The sequence below is a fragment of the Panulirus ornatus genome, chromosome 20 (genome assembly GCF_036320965.1).
Source record: "Panulirus ornatus isolate Po-2019 chromosome 20, ASM3632096v1, whole genome shotgun sequence".
NCBI classification, from domain to species: domain Eukaryota; kingdom Metazoa; phylum Arthropoda; class Malacostraca; order Decapoda; family Palinuridae; genus Panulirus; species Panulirus ornatus.
In genome coordinates, this window is record NC_092243.1 from 49,298,836 (window position 1) to 49,326,335 (window position 27,500).

Genomic DNA, 27,500 nt, shown 5'->3' on the forward strand with positions numbered 1-27,500 from the left:
ACACACACACACACACACACCCCGGGTCACGACAGGTGAGGTACTGCAAAGTTTACATAGAGAGATGACAGGCTCGACCTGGACCAGGTCTGTGAAAACACGAAGGAACTGATCAACGCGTAGGGCGACAGCAAGATAACAGACAACAGTGCGGAACAGAGCAACAAGGGGACACAGCAAGATAACAGACAACAGTGCGGAACAGATGAACAGCGAGACACAGCAAGATAACAGACAACAGTGCGGAACAGATCAACAAGGGGACACAGCAAGATAACAGACAACAGTGGGGAACAGATCAACAGTGAGACACAGCAAGATAACAGACAACAGTGCGGAACAGATCAACAAGGGGACACAGCAAGATAACAGACAACAGTGCGGAACAGATGAACAGCGAGACACAGCAAGATAACAGACAACAGTGCGGAACAGATCAACAAGGGGACACAGCAAGATAACAGACAACAGTGGGGAACAGATCAACAGTGAGACACAGCAAGATAACAGACAACAGTGGGGAACAGATGAACAGTGAGACACAGCAAGATAACAGACAACAGTGGGGAACAGATGAACAGTGAGACACAGCAAGATAACAGACAACAGTGCGGAACAGATGAACAGTGAGACACAGCAAGATAACAGACAACAGTGGGTAACTGAGCAACAGGGGGACACAGTAAGATAACAGACAACAGTGAGAAACAGATGAACAAGGGGACACAGCAAGATAACAGACAACAGTGCGGAACAGATGAACAGTGAGACACACCAACATAACAGACAACAGTGAGAAACAGATCAACAAGGGGACACAGTAAGATAAGAGACAACAGTGCGGAACAGATGAACAGTGAGACACAGCAAGATAACAGACAACAGTGAGAAACAGATCAACAAGGGGACACAGTAAGATAACAGACAACAGTGAGGAACAGATCAACAAGGGGACACAGTAAGATAACAGACAACAGTGAGGAACAGATCAACAAGGGGACACAGTAAGATAACAGACAACAGTGCGGAACAGATGAACAATGATACACACCAACATAACAGACAACAGTGAGAAACAGATCAACAAGGAGACACAGCAAGACAACAGACAACAGTGGGTAACTGAGCAACAGGGGGACACAGCAAGACAACAGACAACAGTGGGTAACTGAGCAACAGGGGGACACAGCAAGACAACAGACAACAGTGGGTAACTGAGCAACAGGGGGACACAGCAAGACAACAGACAACAGTGGGTAACTGAGCAACAGGGGGACACAGCAAGACAACAGACAACAGTGGGTAACTGAGCAACAGGGGGACACAGCAAGACAACAGACAACAGTGGGTAACTGAGCAACAGGAAGACACAGCAAGACAACAGACAACAGTGGGTAACTGAGCAACAGGGGGACACAGCAAGACAACAGACAACAGTGGGTAACTGAGCAACAGGAAGACACAGCAAGACAACAGACAACAGTGGGTAACTGAGCAACAGGGGGACACAGCAAGACAACAGACAACAGTGGGTAACTGAGCAACAGGAAGACACAGCAAGACAACAGACAACAGTGGGTAACTGAGCAACAGGGAGACACAGCAAGACAACAGACAAGAAAGAAGTCAGGAAAAATAAAAAAAAAAAAAATATGTTGTGGCCCTCAAGTACCAATGCCTGTACCCATATGTAGGTAATGAAGAGAGAAGAGTGAGGAGTGATGTGATCATAACCTCGAAGTTCTCACACCAGAGTGATGATTGTAGACAATGACCAGTTCCTGGGGCGATGTGGAGGTAGAATAACCAGAGACTGGGACATAGTGAAGATGGATGAATGGGACATAATGAAGGTGGATGAATGGGACATAATGAAGGTGGAAGAACGAGACATAGTAAAGGTGGATGAATGGGACATAGTGAAGGTGGATGAATGGGACATAGTGAAGGTGGATGAATGGGACATAGTGAAGGGTGGATGAACGAGACATAGTGAAGATGGCAACACTGAGTCTGCAGTACTATGGCGGTGCAGGACACGGGGTCGGTGCCACGTGTGTGTACCGACCCCCCCGGCCGTCCAGAGGCAACGGAGAATTACAACCAATGAAGGAGACGTAATGTACACAAGCCAGGGTTGACGTGCAAGGCGACCTTAACACAGACCTCCTGCAGGAGGCACCCACGGTCAGCGGGAGGTGCACAAGGTGATCCAGCCTCCCGCTGCTCACGGGACGACGCCTTCGTCAGGCTCCCTCCCTGCCCCGCCGGCGCCGCCCCTGGCAGGCAGGCAGGGTATTTCCGGGTTGGTGCGTCACAGGAAGGTAGAGTCTGGTGACGACGTACACCTTCCCTACTGACGGAGCAAACCTTGTCCTGACCACCCGATCTCTGGTCTTCCTTACGAGTGGAGCCTTCCTGCACTGTGTGGAGCCTTCCTGCATTGTGTGAAGTCTTCCTGCATTGTGTGGAGCCTTCCTGCATTGTGTGGAGCCTTCCTGCATTGTGTGGAGCCTTCCTGCACTGTGTGGAGCCTTCCTGCACTGTGTGGAGCCTTCCTGCATTGTGTGGAGCCTTCCTGCATTGTGTGGAGCCTTCCTGCACTGTGTGGAGTCTTCCTGCACTGTGTGGAGCCTTCCTGCATTGTGTGGAGCCTTCCTGCACTGTGTGGAGTCTTCCTGCACTGTGTGGAGCCTTCCTGCACTGTGTGGAGCCTTCCTGCACCGTGTGGAGCCTTCCTGCATTGTGTGGAGCCTTCCTGCATTGTGTGGAGCCTTCCTGCATTGTGTGGAGCCTTCCTGCATTGTGTGGAGTCTTCCTGCAGTGTGGAGCCTTCCTGCATCGTGTGGAGCCTTCCTGCATTGTGTGGAGCCTTCCTGCTTTGTGTGGAGCCTTCCTGCATTGTGTGGAGTCTTCCTGCATTGTGTGGAGCCTTCCTGCATTGTGTGGAGCCTTCCTGCATTGTGTGGAGCCTTCCTGCACTGTGTGGAGCCTTCCTGCATTGTGTGGAGCCTTCCTGCATTGTGTGGAGCCTTCCTGCACTGTGTGGAGCCTTCCTGCACTGTGTGGAGTCTTCCTGCATTGTGTGGAGTCTTCCTTCATTGTGTGGAGCCTTTCTGCATTGTGTGGAGTCTTCCTGCATTGTGTGGAGCCTTCCTGCATTGTGTGGAGCCTTTCTGCATTGTATGGAGCCTTCCTGCATTGTGTGGAGTCTTCCTGCATTGTGTGGAGCCTTCCTGCATTGTGTGGAGTCTTCCTGCATTGTGTGGAGCCTTCCTGCATTGTGTGGAGCCTTCCTTCATTGTGTGGAGCCTTCCTTCATTGTGTGGAGTCTTCCTGCATTGTGTGGAGCCTTCCTGCATTGTGTGGAGCCTTCCTGCATTGTGTGGAGCCTTCCTGCATTGCGTGAAGCCTTTCTGCATTGTGTGGAGCCTTCCTGCATTGTGTGGAGCCTTCCTGCACTGTGAGGAGCCTTCCTGCATTGTGTGGAGCCTTCCTGCACTGTGTGGGGCCTTCCTGCATTGTGTGGAGTCTTTCTGCATGGTATGGAGCCTTCCTGCATTGTGTGGAGCCTTCCTTCATTGTGTGGAGCCTTCTTGCATTGTGTGGAGCCTTCCTGCATTGTGTGGAGCCTTCCTGCACTGTGTGGAGCCTTCCTTTATAGTGTGGAGCCTTCCTGCATTGTGTGGAGCCTTCCTTCATTGTGGCGCCTTCCTTCATTGTGTGGAGCCTTCCTTCACTGTGTGGAGCCTTCCTTCATGGTGTAGAGCCTTCCTGTATTGCGTGGAGCCTTCCTACATTGTGTGGAGCCTTCCTGCATTGTGTGGAGCCTTCCTTCATTGTGTGGAGCCTTCCTTCATTGTGTGGAGCCTTCCTGCACTGTGTGGAGCCTTCCCGCATTGTGTGGAGCCTTCCTTCATTGTGTGTAGCCTTCCTTCATTGTGTGTAGCCTTCCTTCATTGTGTGAAGCCTTCCTTCATTGTGTGGAGCCTTCCTTCATTGTGTGGAGCCCTTCTGCATTGTGTGGAGCCTTCATTCATTGTGTGGAGCCTTCCTTCACTGTGTGGAGCCTTCTTTCATCGTGTGGAGCCTTCCTGCATTGTGTGGAACCTTTCTTCATTGTGTGGAGCCTTCCTTCATAGAATGGAGCCTTCGTCCATTGTGTGGAGCTTTCCTTCATTATGTTTAGCCTTCCTTCATTGTGTGGAGCCTTCCTTCACTGTGTGGAGTCTTCCTTCATAGTGTGGAGCCTAACTTCACAGTGTGGAGCCTTACCTCATTGTGTGGAGCCTTCCTTCATTATGTGGAGCCTTCCATCATTGTGTGGAGCCTTCCTTTATCATGTGGAGCCTTCCTTCATAGTGGAAACTTCCTTCATTGTGTGGTCTTCCTTCATAGTGTGGAGCCTTCCTTCATAGTGTGGAGCCTTACTTCACAGTGTGGAGCCTTCCTGCGTAGAGTGGAGCCTTCCTGCATAGAGTGGAGCCTTCCCTCATTATGTGGAGCCTTCCTTCATAGAGTGGAGCCTTCCTTCATTGTGTGGAGTCTTCCTTCATAGTGTGGAACCTTACTTCACAGTGTGGAGCCTTACTTCATAGCGTGGAGCCTTACTTCATAGTGTGGAGCCTTCCTTCATAGTGGAGCCTTTCTTCATAGTGTGGAGCCTTCCTTCATAGAGTGGAGCCTTCGTCCATTGTGTGGAGCTTTCCTTCATTATGTGGAGCCTTCCTTCATTGTGTGGAGCCTTCCATCATTATGTGGAGCCTTCCTTCATTGTGTGGAGTCTTCCTTCATAGTGTGGAGCCTAACTTCACAGTGTGGAGCCTTAACTCATAGTGCGGAGCCTTACCTCATTGTGTGGAGCCTTCCTTCATTATGTGGAGCCTTCCATCATTGTGTGGAGCCTTCCTTTATCATGTGGAGCCTTCCTTCATAGTGGAAACTTCCTTCATTGTGTGGAGTCTTCCTTCATAGTGTGGAGCCTTCCTTCATAGTGGAGCCTTTCTTCATAGTGTGGAGCCTTACTTCACAGTGTGGAGCCTTCCTGCGTAGAGTGGAGCCTTCCTGCATAGAGTGGAGCCTTCCTTCATAGAGTGGAGCCTTCCTTCATTGTGTGGAGTCTTCCTTCACAGTGTGGAGCCTTACTTCATAGCGTGGAGCCTTACTTGATAGTGTGGAGCCTTCCTTCATAGTGGAGCCTTTCTTCACAGTGTGGAGCCTTCCTTCATAGTGGGGCCTTTCTTCATAAAGTCGAGCCTTTCTTCACAGAGTGGAGCCTTCCTTCATAGTGGAGCCATTCTTCATAGAGTGGAGCCTTCCTTCATAGAGCGGAGCCTTCCTTCATTGTCGAGAGCCTTCCTTCATTGTGTGGAGCCTTCCTTCACAGATTGGAGCCTTCCTTCATAGAGCGGAGCCTTTCTTCATATTGTGGAGCCTTCCTTCATAGAGTGGAGCCTTTCTTCATAGTGGAGCCTTCCTTCATAGTGGAGCCTTCCTTCATAGTGGAGCCTTCCTTCATAGTGTGGAGCCTTCCTTCATAGTGTGGAGCCTTTCTTCATAGAGTGGAGCCTTCCTTCATAGTATGGAGCCTTCCATCGTAGTGTGGAACCTTCCTTCATAGAGTGGAGCCTTCCTTCGTTGAGTGGAGCCTTCTTCCTTCGTAGTGTGGAGGCTTCCTTCATAGAGTGGAGCCTTCCTTCATAGAGTGGAGCCTTCTTCCTTCGTAGTGTGGAGCCTTCCTTCATAGAGTGGAGCCTTCCTTCGTTGAGTGTCCTTCGTATAGTGGAGCCTTCCTTCATAGATTGGGTCTTCCTTCGTATAGTGGAGCCCTCTTTCGTCGAGTTGAACCTTCCTTCATAGACTGGGTCTTCCTTCGTATAGTGGAGCCTTCTTTCGTTGAGCTGAGCCTTCCTTCGTACAGTGGAGCCTTCCGTTATAGAGTGAAGCCTTCCTTCGTAGTGTGGAGCCTTCCTTCGTAGTGTGGAGCCTTCCTTCATAGAGTGGAGCCTTCATTCGTTGAGTGGAGCCTTCTTCCTTCGTATAGTGGAGCCTTCCTTCATAGATTGGGTCTTCCTTCGTATAGTGGAGCCCTCTTTCGTCGAGTTGAACCTTCCTTCATAGACTGGGTCTTCCTTCGTATAGTGGAGCCTTCTTTCGTTGAGCTGAGCCTTCCTTCGTACAGTGGAGCCTTTCATTACAGAGTGAAGCCTTCCTTCGTAGTGTGGAACCTTCCTTCATAGTGTGGGACCTTCCTTCGTATAGTGGAGCCTTCCTTCGCAGAGTGGAGCCTTCCCTTAAAGAAGCACATGATGCTGCATTATGTGTAATGCAATACACGTTTTGGTTGTGTGATGCACAAGTGTAGTGGACACGTAAGAGCCTGGCTGGGCCCAGCCTGGCACCGGGGGGGCACTGCCATAGCGTCATGATGAGTGGCAGACAGAGAGAGAGAGAGAGAGAGAGAGAGAGAGAGAGAGAGAGAGAGAGAGAGAGAGAGAGAGAGAGAGAGAGAGAGAGAGAGAGAGAGAGTGTTGCTGCTCCTCACGTCGCCACAACACCTGCATTATTCATCCCCGGGCCTCACACCACATCACCATACGCAACCACCAATACGTCCCTCCCGCCTGGGTAGACACCACACCCTCCCTCACACTGGTCGTCATACCTCACACTAAACACCTCTGTGACGTGGTGGGCTTCCTCCGTGCACCACATCATGACGTCCATGGTACTTCACACTCTCTCATGACCAGACAGCTAACCTGGTCAGCAACCATGGATGATAACACCTGCATCAGCAGAGATCAATACTTCCTCAGCCTTCACACTGCTGTACCACTGCCCCTCCTGCTGTACCACTGCCCCTCCTGCTGTACCACTGCCCCTCCTGCTGTACCACTGCCCCTCCTGCTGTACCACTGCCCCTCCTGCTGTACCATTGTACCACTGCCCCTCCTGCGGTACCACTGCCCCTCCTGCTGTACCACTGCCCCTCCTGCTGTACCACTGTACCACTGCCCCTCCTGCTGTACCGCTGTACCACTGCCCCTCCTGCTGTACCATTGTACCACTGCCCCTCCTGCTGTACCATTGTACCACTGCCCCTCCTGCTGTACCACTGTACCACTGCCCCTCCTGCTGTACCGCTGTACCACTGCCCCTCCTGCTGTACCATTGTACCACTGCCCCTCCTGCTGTACCATTGTACCACTGCCCCTCCTGCTGTACCACTGTACCACTGCCCCTCCTGCTGTACCGCTGTACCATATTACAGGATCAGTTGATCGCGCGCTCTGAGCATGAGCGAACAATACCATTATATATATATATATATAAATATATATATATATATATATATATATATATATATATATATATATATATATATATATATATATATATATATATATCATTATATAATATAAACATATACGGGTTAATTCTATTCTCCAAATTTCTTTATATGCTTTATACAACTGTTGACTTTGAAGATCAACACTGCGTACCATCTGGCAGCCACCTGTGGTACCCCACCTGAGGTAGGTGTACCACAGGTGAGGTACCACGACGGTACACCTGGTCCATCCACACAACACATGCACGTGGTACATGTGTCTTGCCACGTGCATGTGTGGGGGAGGGGGGACTGTGGCTGTGATGGAGGGAGGGAGGGTCATCTGAGTGATGAAGGGAAGGAGGGAGGGAGGGAGGGTCATCTGAGTGATGGAGGGAGGGAGGGAGGGAGGAAGGGTCACCTCAGAGTGATGGAGGGATGGAGGGAGGGTCATCTGAGAGTGATGGAGGGAGGGAGGGAGGGAGGGTCATCTGAGAGTGATGGTGGGAGGGAGGGAGGGAGGGTCATCTGAGAGTGATGGAGGGAGGAGAAATCAACAAACCACATGGACACCACCAGTGTCCCACCCTGGGATACAAGTGTCCCACCCTGGGATACGAGTGTCCCACCCTGGGGTACGAGTGTCCCACCCTGGGATACGAGTGTCCCACCCTGGGATACAAGTGTCCCACCCTGGGATACGAGTGTCCCACCCTGGGATACGAGTGTCCCACCCTGGGATACAAGTGTCCCACCCTGGGATACGAGTGTCCCACCCTGGGATACGAGTGTCCCACCCTGGGATACAAGTGTCCCACCCTGGGATACGAGTGTCCCACCCTGGGATACGAGTGTCCCACCCTGGGATACAAGTGTCCCACCCTGGGATACGAGTGTCCCACCCTGGGATACGAGTGTCCCACCCTGGGATACGAGTGTCCCACCCTGGGATACAAGTGTCCCACCCTGGGATACGAGTGTCCCACCCTGGGATACGAGTGTCCCACCCTGGGATACGAGTGTCCCACCCTGGGATACAAGTGTCCCACCCTGGGATACGAGTGTCCCACCCTGGGATACGAGTGTCCCACCCTGGGATACGAGTGTCCCACCCTGGGATACGAGTGTCCCACCCTGGGATACGAGTGTCCCACCCTGGGATACAAGTGTCCCACCCTGGGATACGAGTGTCCCACCCTGGGATACGAGTGTCCCACCATGGGATACAAGTGTCCCACCCTGGGATACGAGTGTCCCACCCTGGGATACGAGTGTCCCACCCTGGGATACAAGTGTCCCACCCTGGGATACGAGTGTCCCACCCTGGGATACGAGTGTCCCACCCTGGGATACAAGTGTCCCACCCTGGGATACGAGTGTCCCACCCTGGGATACGAGTGTCCCACCCTGGGATACAAGTGTCCCACCCTGGGATACGAGTGTCCCACCCTGGGATACGAGTGTCCCACCCTGGGATACGAGTGTCCCACCCTGGGATACGAGTGTCCCACCCTGGGATACGAGTGTCCCACCCTGGGATACGAGTGTCCCACCCTGGGATACGAGTGTCCCACCCTGGGATACAAGTGTCCCACCCTGGGATACGAGTGTCCCACCCTGGGATACAAGTGTCCCACCCTGGGATACGAGTGTCCCACCCTGGGATACGAGTGTCCCACCCTGGGATACTGGGGTGACCTGGACGTACACCCGACCCTGACGGATGACGTCACAGACCCTGGAAACCTTTTCATTGGACAACCTCAACCAATGAAAACGCTTCAATGACCTGATGAAGAGGTGAAGGTTAGAGACATATGAAGATCTCTGAAGTACTTAATTACCTGCACCAATTAAATCTTAACAATCTAACTGTCCAGATAACTTCAAAATAGTCAAAGGAGGTTAGGACACAGCTGGTATCATACCCCCATCAGGACACAGCTGGTATCATACCCCCATCAGGACACAGCTGGTATCATACTCCCATCAGGACACAGCTGGTATCATACCCCCATCAGGACACAGCTGGTATCATACCCCATCAGGACACAGCTGGTATCATACTCCCATCAGGACACAGCTGGTATCATACCCCCATCAGGACACAGCTGGTATCATGCCCCATCAGGACACAGCTGGTATCATACCCCATCAGGACACAGCTGGTATCATACCCCATCAGGACACAGCTGGTATCATACTCCCATCAGGACACAGCTGGTATCATACTCCCATCAGGACACAGCTGGTATCATACCCCCATCAGGACACAGCTGGTATCATGCCCCATCAGGACACAGCTGGTATCATGCCCCATCAGGACACAGCTGGTATCATACCCCCATCAGGACACAGCTGGTATCATACCCCCATCAGGACACAGCTGGTATCATACCCCATCAGGACACAGCTGGTATCATACCCCCATCAGGACACAGCTGGTATCATACCCCCATCAGGACACAGCTGGTATCATACCCCCATCAGGACACAGCTGGTATCATACTCCCATCAGGACACAGCTGGTATCATACCCCCATCAGGACACAGCTGGTATCATACTCCCATCAGGACACAGCTGGTATCATACCCCATCAGGACACAGCTGGTATCATACTCCCATCAGGACACAGCTGGTATCATACTCCCATCAGGACACAGCTGGTATCATACCCCATCAGGACACAGCTGGTATCATACTCCCATCAGGACACAGCTGGTATCATGCCCCATCAGGACACAGCTGGTATCATGCCCCATCAGGACACAGCTGGTATCATACCCCATCAGGACACAGCTGGTATCATACTCCCATCAGGACACAGCTGGTATCATACCCCATCAGGACACAGCTGGTATCATACTCCCATCAGGACACAGCTGGTATCATACCCCATCAGGACACAGCTGGTATCATGCCCCATCAGGACACAGCTGGTATCATACCCCCATCAGGACACAGCTGGTATCATACTCCCATCAGGACACAGCTGGTATCATACCCCCATCAGGACACAGCTGGTATCATACCCCCATCAGGACACAGCTGGTATCATACCCCCATCAGGACACAGCTGGTATCATGCCCCATCAGGACACAGCTGGTATCATACCCCATCAGGACACAGCTGGTATCATACCCCATCAGGACACAGCTGGTATCATACCCCATCAGGACACAGCTGGTATCATGCCCCATCAGGACACAGCTGGTATCATACCCCCATCAGGACACAGCTGGTATCATACCCCCATCAGGACACAGCTGGTATCATACCCCCATCAGGACACAGCTGGTATCATGCCCCATCAGGACACAGCTGGTATCATACCCCCATCAGGACACAGCTGGTATCATGCCCCATCAGGACACAGCTGGTATCATACCCCCATCAGGACACAGCTGGTATCATACCCCCATCAGGACACAGCTGGTATCATACCCCCATCAGGACACAGCTGGTATCATACCCCCATCAGGACACAGCTGGTATCATACCTCATCACAATAATACTCAACCAATCACTATGGGATGGTCAGGTGGCAACGGACTGGGAAACTAGCAAATGTTACTCTTATATAGAAAACGGGAGACAAAATGTGTGTGTTGAACGACCTCCCATTTAGCCTTAGGTCAGGGTCAGGTAAGATGATAGATATCATAATAATACGAGGTAAAATGGTCACGTTTCTAGAAGTACACAAAGTCACACCGGACAACCACCATGGTTTCCGCTGTACACGATGTCTGACGAATTTACTGGATTAATTTTTCATACTGTTAGGTATCAGAATTGCGACGGAAAAGTACCATCTGATGGAGTATATTTGAATTTCCAAATGGCTTTCGATAAAGTCCCTCACAAGAGACTTTGACATCAACTCAAAGCCCAGGGAATCAGTGAAGAACTCTACATGGCTCAAAGACTGAGTGACCGGGAGAAAGCAGAGTGTGGTATTAAACAGCGAAGCCTCAGATTGGCCAGACGTGACAAGTGGTGTGCCACAAGGGTCGGTCCTAGGCCCAATTCTTTTCATGATATACATTAATGACCCATAGAACTCGGTGTTATATGTGAGATCTCCAAATCGGCTGATTCTAAAGAGGCGGAACTGCGAAATGATTCAAAGAGGGTCGTGTGTGTGTCACCAGCCAGGCACCACACTGGTGGTAAGACCACCACACCACCACACCCTCCTGCTTGAGATCCCTTCAGGCCTCGCACCAGGCTGGCTATTCTTGGCCCGTGTCAACACCCAGGATGGGCCACTTCGAGGGACGACACGTTACTGCTCATTACGTAACCAACTACAGCGTCAAATAACAATCCCTGGCGGCACGGATCTCAAACTCGTCTAATTTTGTGTCCATTTTACATGACATCCCGGCCTGCTGGTAATACGGCTCGAACATACCAACCTGCTTGTCATGTCATTCTCATTCATTAATTATACAACACACCCCCCAGCGCCCCTTTTATGGGGCTCCCGCGCCTCGAAGGCTGCGCCCCACTCAGGAGCAGGGAAGAGATGAACTCCTTGGCTGGGGGGAAGAAGTTCCTCGAATGAGACTGTATTTCTTTTCGTCCACTGAACACGACAGAAAATTTCACTGATGATGTAACTACACGAAAAGCGGGAGGCCGGTAACACCTGTGTGTCATTTCTACTATACAGACTATCTATCTATCTATGTGTGTGTGTGTGTGTGTGTGTGTGTGTGTGTGTGTGTGTGTGTGTGTGTGTGTGTGTGTGTGTGCGTGCGTGTGCGTGTGTGTGTGTGTGTTATGAGTGGAAGTGGTGACCAGCTTGTGGAGTTATGTAGCGCTGAGAAAGAACTCGTGACTGGGAATACCTGGTTAAAAAAAGAGGGACATACATAAGTATAGGTGGGTGAGCAGAATACCTGGTCACAGGGCATTACTGGATTCCATACTAACTGTGAGGCGCTGTGAGGCGTGCAAGTGACTCTCAGATGTGAATGTATTGAGTGGGGCAGCTGGTGGTGGGATGTCTGACCATTATCTGGTGGAGGCGAGGGTGAAGATTTGTAGAGGTTCTTGGTTACGAGGGGACGATATAGGTGAGAAGAGAGGTGAGAGTAAGTAAGCTTGGAAAAGAAACGTGTTTGACGAGTTATCAGGAGAGACTGGGTGTAGAATGGCTAAAGGTGAGGACAACTGAACCTAAGGGAGTGGTTGAGGAATGGGAGGTGTTTGGGGAAGAAGTCTTAGAATGTGTGGAAGAGGTGTGTTGTATGCGGAAGGTGGGAGGTGGGCAGGTGACAAGAGTTGTGAGGGGTAGGATGACGAAGTAATTACAGGGAAGGAGTGGAAATGAATGGGAGATGTATAAGAGATAGAGGCTTGAGTTCAAGAGGAAGGTGCAGGGGTTGTAAAAGAAGGTAAATGAGAGCTGGGGTGAGCAAATATCAGTAAAGTTCAGGAAGAATAAGATGTTTTGGAAGGAGGTAAATAGAAAATAAGAGAACAAATACGAACATCAGTGAAGGAGACAAATGGGGATGGTGTAAAGTTAAGAAGGAGACAGAGTGAGTATTCTGAAGGATTGTCGAGTGTGTTTGATGACTAAGTGGCAAATGTGGTGTGTTTAGGTCGGAGAGGTGTGCAAAGCGGAAGAGTCATGGAAAAGTATTTTGGTGAAGAGAGAGGAGGGAGTGAATGCCTTGCGTAAGATGAAATGTGGCAAGGCGGCTGGAGTGGATGGTAATGCGGATGAATTTCTTAAGAAAGGGGTGACAGTGTTGTTGATTGGTTGATTAGGATTTTTAATGTATGTGTGGACCTTCTTGAAGTGCTTACTGATTGGCGAAATGCACGTGTAGTGACATTTTTGAAGCAAGAGGGGCAAACGTGAGTGTTCAAACCAAGGAGGTATTGAGCAAGGAAGACCAAGGCGAGTATTCAAACTACAGAGGCAAAGGCGAGTATTCAAACTACAGTGGCATAAGTTTGTTGAGTATACCTGGCAAGTTGTATGAGAGGGTGAAGGCATGTACAGAGCATCAGACTGGGGAGGAAAAATGTTGTTCCAGGAATGGCAGGGGATGTGTGCATCAGGTGTTTGCTTTGAAGAATGTACGAGAAAAATTAAGAGAAAAAGAACGATTTGTATATAGCATTTATGGATCTGGAGAAAGCATATGACACGGTTGACAGAGATGCCTTCTGTAGTACAATGAGTGCGAAGACAACGATCAGAAGTAGTGAGAAATATTTATCAAGAGTGTTAGGCGTGTGTGAGAGTAGGAAGAGGGAGGAGTTGGTGGTTCCAGGTTCAAGGTGGTCTGCACAGGGGCGTGTGATGTCACCATGGCCGTTTAATCGGTTTATGGATGGGGTGGTGAGGGAGGTAAATACAAGTTTTGGAGAGACGGATGAGTATGCAGCCTGTATGGGGTAGTAAGGGGACCTGATAAGTGAGTCTGTTGCAGTTAACTGATGACACAGTCTTGGTGGCAGGCTCGGGTGAGAAACTGCAGAAGTATGGAGGAAGATGAGAGTCAATGTGAATATAGCAAGGTTATCAGGTCTGGTGGGGCAGGGATCGTACCGTCGTGCTCAAGGGCCGTCCGTCGTGCTCAGGTATCGAACCGTCGTGCTCAGGTATCGTACTGTCGTGCTCAGGTATCGTACTGTCGTGCTCACGGATCGTACCGTCGTGCTCAAGGGTCTTACCGTCGTGCTCAAGGGTCGTAGCGTCGTGCTCAGTATCGAACCGTCGTGCTCAGGTATCGTACTGTCGTGTTCAGGTATCGTACTGTCGTGCTCACGGATCGTACCGTCGTGCTCAAGGGTCGTACCGTCGCGCTCAAGGGTCGTACCGTCGTGCTCAGGTATCGTGCTCAGGTATCGTAGCGTCGTGATCACGTACCGTACCGTCGTGCTCACGAAGGTCAACATTACGTGTGCCACATGTAGCGGCACTGCAGGTGGCATTCGTGAGGCACACACAACACAAGACCTCCTGCACTAAGGAGGACTCCTCCTTGTGTTGTGGTCAGTGTGGAGGGAAGTGGGGCTGGGACAGTGTTGCTGTTGTCAGTGTAGCGGAGACCGCCAGTCACCTCAACCAGATCCCTCTTATCTACTTTATCTATCTATCTATATCTGTTATCTGGATGTCCATAACTGGGGGCATCTCCCTGACCCTACCACGTCGGCTGCTATATACACAGATGTACATATATATATATATATATATATATATATATATATATATATATATATATATATATATATATATATATATATATTTTTTTTTTTTTTTTTTTTTTTTTTTATACTTTGTCGCTGTCTCCCGCGTTTGCGAGGTAGCGCAAGGAAACAGACGAAAGAAATGGCCCCCCCCCCCCCCATACACATGTACATACACACGTCCACACACGCAAATATACATACCTACACAGCTTTCCATGGTTTACCCCAGACGCTTCACATGCCTTGATTCAATCCACTGACAGCACGTCAACCCCTGTATACCACATGACTCCAATTCACTCTATTCCTTGCCCTCCTTTCACCCTCCTGCATGTTCAGGCCCCGATCACACAAAATCTTTTTCACTCCATCTTTCCACCTCCAATTTGGTCTCCCTCTTCTCCTCGTTCCCTCCACCTCCGACACATATATCCTCTTGGTCAATCTCTCCTCACTCATTCTCTCCATGTGCCCAAACCATTTCAAAACACCCTCTTCTGCTCTCTCAACCACGCTCTTTTTATTTCCACACATCTCTCTTACCCTTACGTTACTTACTCGATCAAACCACCTCACACCACACATTGTCCTCAAACATCTCATTTCCAGCACATCCATCCTCCTGCGCACATCTCTATCCATAGCCCACGCCTCGCAACCATACAACATTGTTGGAACCACTATTCCCTCAAACATACCCATTTTCGCTTTCCGAGATAATGTTCTCGACTTCCACACATTTTTCAAGGCTCCCAAAATTTTCGCCCCCTCCCCCACCCTATGATCCACTTCCGCTTCCATGGTTCCATCCGCTGACAGATCCACTCCCAGATATCTAAAACACTTCACTTCCTCCAGTTTTTCTCCATGGATGGGGTTGTAAGGGAGGTAAATGCAAGAGTCCTGGAAAGAGGGGCAAGTATGAAGTCTGTTGGGGATGAGAGAGCTTGGGAAGTGAGTCAGTTGTTGTTCGCTGATGATACAGCGCTGGTGGCTGATTCATGTGAGAAACTGCAGAAGCTGGTGACTGAGTTTGGTAAAGTGTGTGGAAGAAGAAAGTTGAGAGTAAATGTGAATAAGAGCAAGGTTATTAGGTACAGTAGGGGTGAGGGTCAAGTCAATTGGGAGGTGAGTTTGAATATATATATATATATATATATATATATCAACTGACTTTTATTTCTCTCTTGTGTCTACCCTGATGATGTGATTATTACACGAAAGTGCACTTGGGAACTTATCGTGTGTCATTTTCCCTGTGGACTCGTAGGAATATATATATATATATATATATATATATATATATATATATATATATATATATATATATATATATACACACACAAAGTACACTCCAGTGGTATAGACATCAATGGTCATCAAGGACGAGGTGCCGTGCCAAAATAACCATTCCTTCATAACCATTCCAGCGACGAGCAGATTGTAATGTTGTGTGACCTCGGGGATGTTATCATGTTGCACAACTCTCGCTCTCCTGTTGTTCTGCCGTCAGGAACTGTTAGCCAGGGCGGGTCAGTGTCGGGCCAACACATCACACTGGGGCCCCACCCCGCCAGGCCCTGCACATCCATTCTGTAGTGTGAACACACCACACACGTCTGTCCCCCTCTCCAACACTGCACTATACCAGCCTGCACGACTGGACTACACCAGCCTGCACGACTGCACTGTACCAGCCTGCATGACTGAGCTATACCAGCCTGCACGACTGCACTGTACCAGCCTACACGACTGCACTATACCAGCCTGCACGACTGCACTATACCAGCCTTCACGACTGCACTATACCAGCCTGCACGACAGGAGTACACCAGCCTGCACGACTGCACTGTACCAGCCTGCATGACTGAGCTATACCAGCCTGCACGACTGCACTGTACCAGCCTACACGACTGCACTATACCAGCCTGCACGACTGCACTATACCAGCCTGCACGACTGCACTATACCAGCCTGCACGGCTGCACTATACCAGCCTGAACGACTGCACTATACCAGCCTGCACGACTGGACTATACCAGCCTCCACGACTGCACTATACCAGCCTGCACGACTGCACTATACCAGCCTGCACGACTGCACTATACCAGCCTGCACGACTGCACTGTACCAGCCTACACGACTGCACTATACCAGCCTGCACGATTGCACTATACCAGCCTGCACGACTGCACTATACCAGCCTGCACGACTGCACTATACCAGCCTCCACGACTGCACTATACCAGCCTGCACGACTGCACTATACCAGCCTGCACGACTGCACTATACCAGCCTGCACGACTGCACTGTACTAGCCTGCACGACTACACTATACCAGCCTGCACGACTGCACTACACCAGCCTGCACGACTGCACTATACCAGCCTGCACGACTGCACTATACCAGCCTCCACGACTGCACTATACCAGCCTCCACGACTGAACTATACCAGCCTGCACGACTGCACTATACCAGCCTGCACGACTGCACTATACCAGCCTCCACGACTGCACTATACCAGCCTCCACAACGGAACTATACCAGCCTGCACAACTGCACTATACCAGCCTCCACGACGGAACTATACCAGCCTGCACGACTGCACTATACCAGCCTGCACGGCTGGACTATACCAGCCTGCACGACTGCACTATACCAGCCTGCACGACTGCACTATACCAACCTGCACGACTGAGCCATACCAGCCTACACGACTGGACTATACCAGCCTGCACGACTGAGCCATACCAGCCTACACGACTGCACTATACCAACCTGCACGACTGCACTATACCAGCCTGAACGACTGCACTAAACCAGACTCCACGACTGCACTATACCAGCCTGCACGACTGCACTATACCAGCCTGCACGACTGAGCCATACCAGCCTACACGACTGGACTATACCAGCCTGCACGACTGCACTATACCAGCCTGCACGACTGCACTATACCAGCCTGCACGACTGCACTATACCAGCCTGCACGACTGCACTATACCAGCCTGCACGACTGCACTATACCAGCCTGCACGACTGCACTATACCAGCCTGCACGACTGCACTATACCAGCCTGCACGACTGCACTATACCAGCCTGCACGATTGGACTATACCAGCCTGCACGACTGCACTATACCAGCCTGCACGACTGCACTATACCAGCCTGCACGACTGCACTATACCAGCCTGCACGACTGCACTATACCAGCCTGCACGACTGCACTATACCAGCCTGCACGACTGCACTATACCAGCCTGCACGATTGGACTATACCAGCCTGCACGACTGCACTATACCAGCCTGCACGACTGCACTATACCAGCCTGCACGACTGCACTATACCAGCCTGCACGACTGCACTATACCAGCCTGCACGACTGCACTATACCAGCCTGCACGACTGGTATACACGGTTTTGGATGACAGGTATACAGTGTGTGGGATCTGGGATGTACAGGAGGTGCTGGTATACAGGGTGTGGGATCTGGGATGTACAGGAGGTGTAGGAGAGAACGAGTCCCAGACCACCATGGTGTGGCTAGTGTGCAGGCCACAGCCTCCTGCAAGATTACACTTCCCAGGGGCCAGACAGCCGCCCCGCCCCGCCCCGCCCCTGGGGGCTGGAGATGACGTAGGTGTGAGGAGGGTCGTGCCAGCTGAGGGTGTGGGTCATTACTATGCTGGTGGGGGGGGGGGTAAGGTCGGTCATGATGACGGTCATGTGTGTGTGTGTGTGTGTGTGTGTGTGTGGGGAGGTGACAGCTCCCCCACACCAAGACGCCTGCAAGCGCCCCTGCTCGTCTCCCCCACCAGACTGGGTCAACCATCTCCCCACCACCAGGCCTCAGTCAACCATCTCCCCGCGGCCGTACACTCATATGTAGTACGTACGTACACACGTGTGTCGCACTTACGTATACACAAAACGTACGTGCGTCAGTACGTACACACATGTATGTATTTACAACACGTACGTGCATACGTATACGCAACATGTGTGTACGTAAGTACGTACACATCTTTCCTGGCGTGTGGCCCGTGTGAGGGTGGGCGGGTCCAGCTGTAGTCTGCCCCAACCTCGTAATTGTCTACTATAACGATGCTATACCATACATAAACACATGATGATACATAAACACATGATGATACATAAACACATGATGATACATAAACACATGATGATACAAAACACATGATGATACATAAACACGTGATGATACATAAACACGTGATGATACATAAACACATGATGATACATAAACACGTGATGATACATAAACACATGATGATACATAAACACGTGATGATACATAAACACGTGATGATACATAAACACGTGATGATACATAAACACATGATGATACATAAACACACGATGATACAAAAACACACGATGATACATAAACACGTGATGATACATAAACACATGATGATACATAAACACGTGATGATACATAAACACATGATACATAAACACGTGATGATACATAAACACATGATACATAAACACACGATGATACATAAACACACGATGATACATGAAAGTACATAGAACATTAATGATGACATGACATAATGTAACAAGTAACAGGAGTTCCTGGCCAAAATTTAGACATAATCATAGATGCCAAAGTTCCTTGTACACGGTTAGTGCTTGAACCATTTGGCCACTGATTCACTGCAGCAATTACCTTTGTAACAAGTTGCTGTGCGCTTCCATGACCACCCCCCCCCCCAATAACCAGTACACATACAGCCCCATCATCACGTACAATTAATCTCCTCTGACAGAACAGCAGCGGACCCAACACTAGGCCCTGAGGAACCCCATTTGTGACTCCTCCACCTGGAAAAGGCGTCTTCTGAAACGCATTTCTTTCCCTCAGTTGGGCAGCTCCCATCCAACAGATGCCATTCCACACAATCCCTTCCATCCCTCACAACGACAAATCCACATCCTTTACTGATCTTGTGTAAGAGTATCGAACACCTTCTGGTATTCCACAAGCCACCTACCCACCAACCCACCTCTCCCCTGATACGTAGCTTACCTTCCAATGTAAATACAGTTTCATCCACAACAGCAGCTCTTCCAAACCTTCAGTCTAACTCAAGTGCAGTCAGGTCATATTCGAGAAGGTAGGTGTGGTGTGGCAGGGGCCTCTGGTTGGTCCTCACCCCAGGACCACAAACAACACGGGTCCAGCTACAAAAACCTTCAGGGATTCCATTGCCTGCCACTCACGAGCACCCGAGCTTCACTGTCAGTCACTGCGTGCCAACCTTTCCATATGCCAGGCCCGGTGCATGATGCTCAGGGCGTTGGAGAAGCTTTCTGTGTCCGAGTTTACCTCTGTCCTTCACGAAATCTTGGCCATCCACGTCCACACTTCCCACTCTAATAAAAGTGTTCACCATCCAGATAAAAAGTATGACACCAAAGTTTGTGTTATATAACTTGCTAACTTTCCCGTAATAATACTTTCCAAAGTTTGACACACCGTCCCTGCCTGCCTGACATAAATTACTCAAGTGCTTGTTCTCCCAGATCTTTCAGTGGCCGTAATGTTCAGGTCTCATTCTCAGGGCTGGGCACGGTCTCCACGTCCCTTCCTGGCCTCACATGGCTGGGCACTGTCTTCACGTCCCTTCCTACGTCACTGTCATCAACCTCAGCTGGGCCAGTGTCAGTCAAGCCTGCATCACTGTCATCAACCTCAGCTGGGTCAGTGTCAGTCAAGCCTGCATCACTGTCATCAACCTCAGCTGGGTCAGTGTCAGTCAAGCCTGCATCACTGTCATCAACCTCAGCTGGGTCAGTGTCAGTCAAGCCTGTGTCACTGTCGCCAACGAACATTTTCTGAATCCACAAATGTCTACAAATCTCTACATTTTCTAAAGTATCTATCCATGTTTTTCTTTCCACTTTCACAAGTTTCCTGGTTAGCACTGGTCTAACCTGACCCCAAGTTTCCTGGTTATTACTGGTCTAACCTGACCCCACGTTTCCTGGTTATTACTGGTCTAACCTGACCCTTGGTTACGTTATGTTGTCTCCATATAACACCAGAAAGTCTGGATCGCTCGCAAAGTCGTCAGAGGAGAAACGGGAACCAGAGAGAGTCGCTTTGTCTACGAGAGAGACAGCTACAGTACCGTCAGAAGGGAAAAGTCAACGTAAGGTAGAGTATGTTTACTGGGCGAGCAGCAAACAACAATCTTGAAGAACCTCACGGTATTATGCGTACGGACGAGACGCTACAGGTACACGCCAGTCCATGAAACCGCAAGACGTGTGGGACCATTTCCTGTGTCCATCATCACCTCTGGTCTCCAGTCTCCGTGGGAAGGTTACAACCAGCCTCTCGTCCTGTGCCAATAACAGGAGGTGTGAGGTAGTGGCCATCATGATGATCCATAATGCACTTACGCTATAACTTAACTCATCGCTCCCTGATAATGAGGATATCAAGGCGAGGGACCTGTTCACCGTCGTGTGGACACACACAATGAGGATGTGGCTGGGGCTAGTCTGCCAAACATCAGAGCTAAGATGTTCGTCTGGGAGAAGAAGACGTCACGGAAGCGGCTGCCACCTTCTCAGGATGTGCCCTTACGCAACGCCAAGAGATCTCCGCTGGCCACACTCATTGGCCAGACGACACACACACACACACACACACACACTACTCCCTCCCTCGTCCGTCCACTGTACAACTCGCACCGTATACTATCAAAGATGGTGTTCCTCAGTGTGGCGGCCCATCAGTCACTCTTTTCCTTCACTGACTACATCATCATCTCGTCAACATCCATCCATGTTCACTGTTACGTTGACCATTCCACTGGACATACTTCAACTCACTATTCCTCCCTCCTTACTCTCTCTCTCTCTCTCTCTCTCTCTCTCTCTTCTCTCTCTCTCTCTCTCTCTCTCTCTCTCAGAAACCCTGGTGTGCGTTACCTGTTTCTCCTGTACGGGGGAGGGGGTTCTACACTGGTGGGGCCCACCATCCATCTCTTGAACATGTTCTCATGTTATTGAAATAACAAGGAAACACCAACCCGACGCGAGTCACAGGTCCAGACTTGGTGGTAGGAACACACACACACACACAGACACACACACACACACACACACACACACACACACACACACACACACAACACACACACAGACACACACACACACACACACACACACACACACACACACACACACACACTCACACACAACACACACACACACAAATCACGAGAGTTGAGACGAAAGTAATACCTGTAGGACAGAGAGAGAGAGAGAGAGAGGTGATAACCATACGACTTTCGTCTGATTAACTTCGTTTCCTTGACTGAGTGGAAGGTAAACAGCGGGGCCCTCCACCAGCCCGTCATCCTCACCACCTTGAACTACAAACTCACCTCGGGACTCGATATAAACTGGATATCATCCATCATTACAGCCGGACTATCTACTATGAACATAACGTGGTCGACCCTCCTCACTGGAGCAGGTTCGAGTCACGTGAGGGGAAGCTAGTGATCCGAGGCAGAACATATGTAAATAAATATGGAGACGCAGGTGGAGGTGGCGCTGGCTGGCTGGCGGGCCTCCCTGCTCCTGTCCTGGGTACAGAGCAGTGCTTCCTCTTCTTCATGGCGGAACGGTGTCCACCACACACACACACACACTGACCTGGCCCACATGCCAGTTACCTGCGCTACCTGATATCATGCTCATGTAAGGCTTAACATACAAGGCTTCATCTGAAAACTGCCTTTACTACAACTTATCACAACCTTGTTGTTGTGACGGGTTATAGTCAAGTTACACACAACGCAGAAGGGAAATCATACGTAAAATAACCCGAGTATGTAATAAAATGATAATTAAATGAAATGCTACGTACACACCACAACAAACAAGTGAAAGTCGATATAGGCCCAACTGACACCAAACATAACAACTGTATAGTTATAATAACATGCTTGTTTCTCTTACTTCACACCAGGTGGACCAGTTGGCGGGGTTATAATGAAGACGTCACAACACGCACCATCCTCAACCTACAACCAAGCCCTTGCCTTTGCCTCCCAGAAGTGTGGAGCATCCAGCGTGACGCGGGTATGTGGTGGTGAGTGAGAAGAGGGACGTCTGCAAGTCAGGTTCAGCAACTGACGGATGAGTGAACATCTGGCCCAAGATGCTCCCACGGGTCACAATATTGCTCCAGTTATCCTGCTTATGTGTATAATAACGCTTCTCGTATTTCTGTACCGTTACGAACCATCGCGGTCCATGACATGGCAACCAGCGGGACGTACATACCTTCCCTACACCTTCACGTTTACCAGCGGGTCCACGAGGGGTGAGGGCGGCGGTCCCTCATGGCCCAGGGTGGGGTGTCCCTCGGGGGCCAGTGGACCAGTCCTCACCTCCGCCACCACCACCCACAACATGACTTCCTGTACCTCCCTCACAACCAGACTGGCATGCTACAATCCAGTATAGAAACCATGCGATCCTTCTACAACAAGTGTATGTTTGTTTCACCAAATATCCTGCAGATCATACTACCTACTGGTCTTCAGCAGCGTCTCTCTGTAGCCTGGAGCTACGCCAGATGTGATCACATCAAATGCAGTCACTTTGGTTCCTCAAGTGTTGCAGCTGCCCGCCCGCAACACTGATCTGTCCGCCCGCAACACTGATCTGTCCGCCCGCAACACTGATCTGCCCGCCCACAACACTGATCTGCCCGCCCGCAACACTGATCTGCCCGCCCGCAGATCATCACTTGCAACACCTCTCAAATGTTTCAGTTGCAAGTGTGGACGTATCAACATTACCTCAACACACACATTCAGGGATCACCTTCTCCAGCTCCCAATTTCTGAGGACAATACAACACAAGTGTTGTCCCCTCGGGGCAACACCTGTGTTGTACTGGAGGCTAGGGACTAGGGGCAACACATTCCTGGCTGATCATCATCTGTCTGGCTGATCACCATGTCTGGCTGATCACCATCTGTCCTGGCTGATCATCATCTGTCCTGGCTGATCATCATCTGTCTTGGCTGATCATCATCTGTCCTGACTGATCATCATCTGTCTTGGCTTATCATCATCTGTCCTGACTGATCATCATCTGTCCTGGCTGATCATCACCTGTCCTGGCTGATCATCATCTGTCTTGGCTGATCATCATCTGTCTTGGCTTATCATCATCTGTCCTGACTGATCATCATCTGTCCTGGCTGATCATCACCTGTCCTGGCTGATCATCATCTGTCCTGGCTGATCATCATCTGTCCTGGCTGATCATCACCTGTCCTGGCTGATCATCATCTGTCCTGGCTGATCATCATCTGTCCTGGCTGATCATCATCTGTCCTGACTGATCATCACCTGTCCTGGCTGATCATCATCTGTCTTGGCTGATCATCATCTGTCCTGGCTGATCATCATCTGTCCTGGCTGATCATCATCTGTCCTGACTGATCATCACCTGTCCTGGCTGATCATCATCTGTCTTGGCTGATCATCATCTGTCCTGGCTGATCATCATCTGTCCTGGCTGATCATCATCTGACCTGGCTGATCATCATCTGTCCTGGCTGATCATCTGACCTGGCTGATCACCATCTGACCTGGCTGATCATCATCTGACCTGGCTGATCATCATCTGTCTTGGCTGATCATCATCTGTCCTGGCTGATCACCATCTGTCCTGGCTGATCATCATCTGTCCTGGCTGATCATCATCTGTCCTGACTGATCATCATGTGTCCTGGCTGATCATCATCTGTCCTGGCTGATCATCATCTGTCTTGGCTGATCATCATCTGTCCTGGCTGATCATCATCTGTCCTGGCTGATCATCATCTGTCCTGGCTGATCATCATCTGTCCTGGCTGATCATCTGACCTGGCTGATCACCATCTGACCTGGCTGATCATCATCTGACCTGGCTGATCATCATCTGTCTTGGCTGATCATCATCTGTCCTGGCTGATCACCATCTGTCCTGGCTGATCATCATCTGTCCTGGCTGATCATCATCTGTCCTGACTGATCATCATGTGTCCTGGCTGATCATCATCTGTCCTGGCTGATCATCATCTGTCCTGACTGATCATCATCTGTACTGACTGATCATCATCTGTCCTGGCTGATCATCATCTGTACTGACTGATCATCATCTGTCCTCGCTGATCATCATCTGACCTGGCTGATCATCATCTGACCTGGCTGATCACCATCTGTCCTGGCTGATCATCATCTGACCTGGCTGATCATCATCTGACCTGGCTGCTGGTCACGTTCAGGAGGAAGAGGTCTCCTACCCTGCAGGAGTCAAGTCAGTCCGCCTCACTGACCCAGCCTGGCTCTCTGGTGACCTTTGCCCACCCTGGTCAGCGGTGACACACACACACACACACACTTGCCTAACTATTATTTTTTCCTCCCGCCGTCAACACCTCACATACGTGGGATGAGACAACGAGGAAGTGTTGAATAACTTGTGCCACACTGCAGCACTACCGGCTTCTGCACACACACACACACTGTGGTGAAAGTGGATACCTTGAGATCCTTATTTTTTCTTTTTTTTTTCGCTTACACTGGACGCACCAGCCACGGGCCGGGGCCCACAATCAAGGCCGGGCCATAGTGGAAATTGACGGAGGATAATGGAAGGGAGAAAGATGAAACAAGGGAAACTATTGAAGAATTTTGGGGAAGTGAATTGCTTGGCTTTTTAAAATGCGCCAGGTCATAGTTAGGAACATGAGAAGGTAGAAATTTCCAAAGCTTGGACGTGTAGGGAAAGAAGCAGTTATCAAAACAGTCCACTCTTGAGGTGCCGACGGCCACACAGTAACGTGACGCAGCAACCTGCCCAGTATAAGGTGGGGGGCACACAAGCAGTCAGCTCTCGGGAGCAAAAACCAACGTAATACCTGTAGATGATGGAAAGTGAACCAACATTGAGGCGTAGGGCATAATGGGTCAAGCTTGAAAGTGATCCTGAGACAGTTTATAAGTCGGACCGCTGTCGATTCAACTCCGTCCAGTAAGGATACAGAGCTAGAACCACCTCAAATGTGAGAGCAGTATTAACAAACAAGGACGAATCAATCCCATGTATAAACGGAGCAACTGTTAAGATGAGAAGTTTCGACATCTAAACAAGACACCCAGTTTCTTAGAGGTAGACTTAGCTATTCCTGTAATGTGGGGTTTCCAAGAGAGAGTGGATGTTACAGCAATGCCAAATATATTCACTGAGTCAAGAGGTGGAATTACAGAACCATCAAAGATGAGGCGAGTGTTGTGAGGAGTTCCCGATAGAGACAAATGAGTCTTGGAGGAATTGTACTTAACCAGATTTGGTCTGCCTCACTGAGATCTCCTGTCCAAGTGTGAGTTAACTGAGGAAGTTATGGAGAGACGAGATGCAGATCCAGTGAGAGAAGAAGGAGCAGAATTGAAGGACGTAGAGGAATGCAGTGTTGAATCTTCAGTGTATGAATGCGTTGGATTATTTGTGCAGGAGAGGAAAGCGTTGAAAGAAAGGAGAAAATATGTAGGGGACAGGACAGCACACTGAGGGACGCCACTGGTGATGGAGGAAGGTGGTGAGGCTGATCCATCAACAACCACAGAGATAGAGGAAAGGTGGGCGAAAATGAAGAGGAACTGTGTTCCACCATCCTTCACGGCTCGTATATGACGGGCAAAGAGAATGACCCACCAGTGAAGTCAGCCAAGCTGGACTCTGTACAGTGTTGTAAACTGCTCTGCTGTGCCCCGCTGTGTAGCCTCGCCACGTATTCCTGGTGACCTATGTCTTCACCTCCACCGTCAGGAGAAGAGACAAACTTAGAAACGTAGTTCTAATTTATCTAGGAATACTGGGAGGTGTTCATGACGTATGGAATACAACATGACGCAATTCTTAAGTAAAAGTCGATCATATTCACAGAAAAAGATGCTATAGGGGGGATGACGGTTTCGCTTAATACTGCACATAAGACACGCCGACAAGACCCACCAGTACTGACCTAACATTACATATGTAACGTTGTACACACCATTACAACATCTCAGATCATAACATCACAGGTGTGCCTGGCTCTCTCATGTTGTGTGCACTCCACAACCAACACCTGGTCTGACCACTGACAACACAACTGTTGAATATTGTTGTCCGGATTGTAATGATGGTTATTATACAGGAGGGGGAGCACCTCCTGACCCACACGTGGCCAGGGTCTCACCATACCTGACCCACACGTGGCCAGGGTGTCACAATACCTGACCCACACGTGGCCAGGGTGTCATCATACCTGACCCACACGTGGCCAGGGTGTCACAATACCTGACCCACACGTGGCCAGGGTGTCACAATACCTGACCCACACGTGGCCAGGGTGTCATCATACCTGACCCACACGTGGCCAGGGTGTCACCATACCTGACCCACACGTGGCCAGGGTTTCACCATACCTGACCCACACGTGGCCAGGGTGTCATCATACCTGACCCACACGTGGCCAGGGTGTCACCATACCTGACCCACATGTGGCCAGGGTGTCACAATACCTGACCCACACGTGGCCAGGGTGTCATCATACCTGACCCACACGTGGCCAGGGTGTCACCATACCTGACCCACACGTGGCCAGGGTGTCACCATACCTGACCCACACGTGGCCAGGGTTTCACCATACCTGACCCACACGTGGCCAGGGTGTCACTATACCTGACCCACATGTGGCCAGGATGTCACCATACCTGACCCACACGTGGCCAGGGTCTCACCATACCTGACCCACACGTGGCCAGGGTGTCACCATACCTGACCCACACGTGGCCAGGGTCTCACCATACCTGACCCACACGTGGCCAGGGTGTCACCATACCTGAC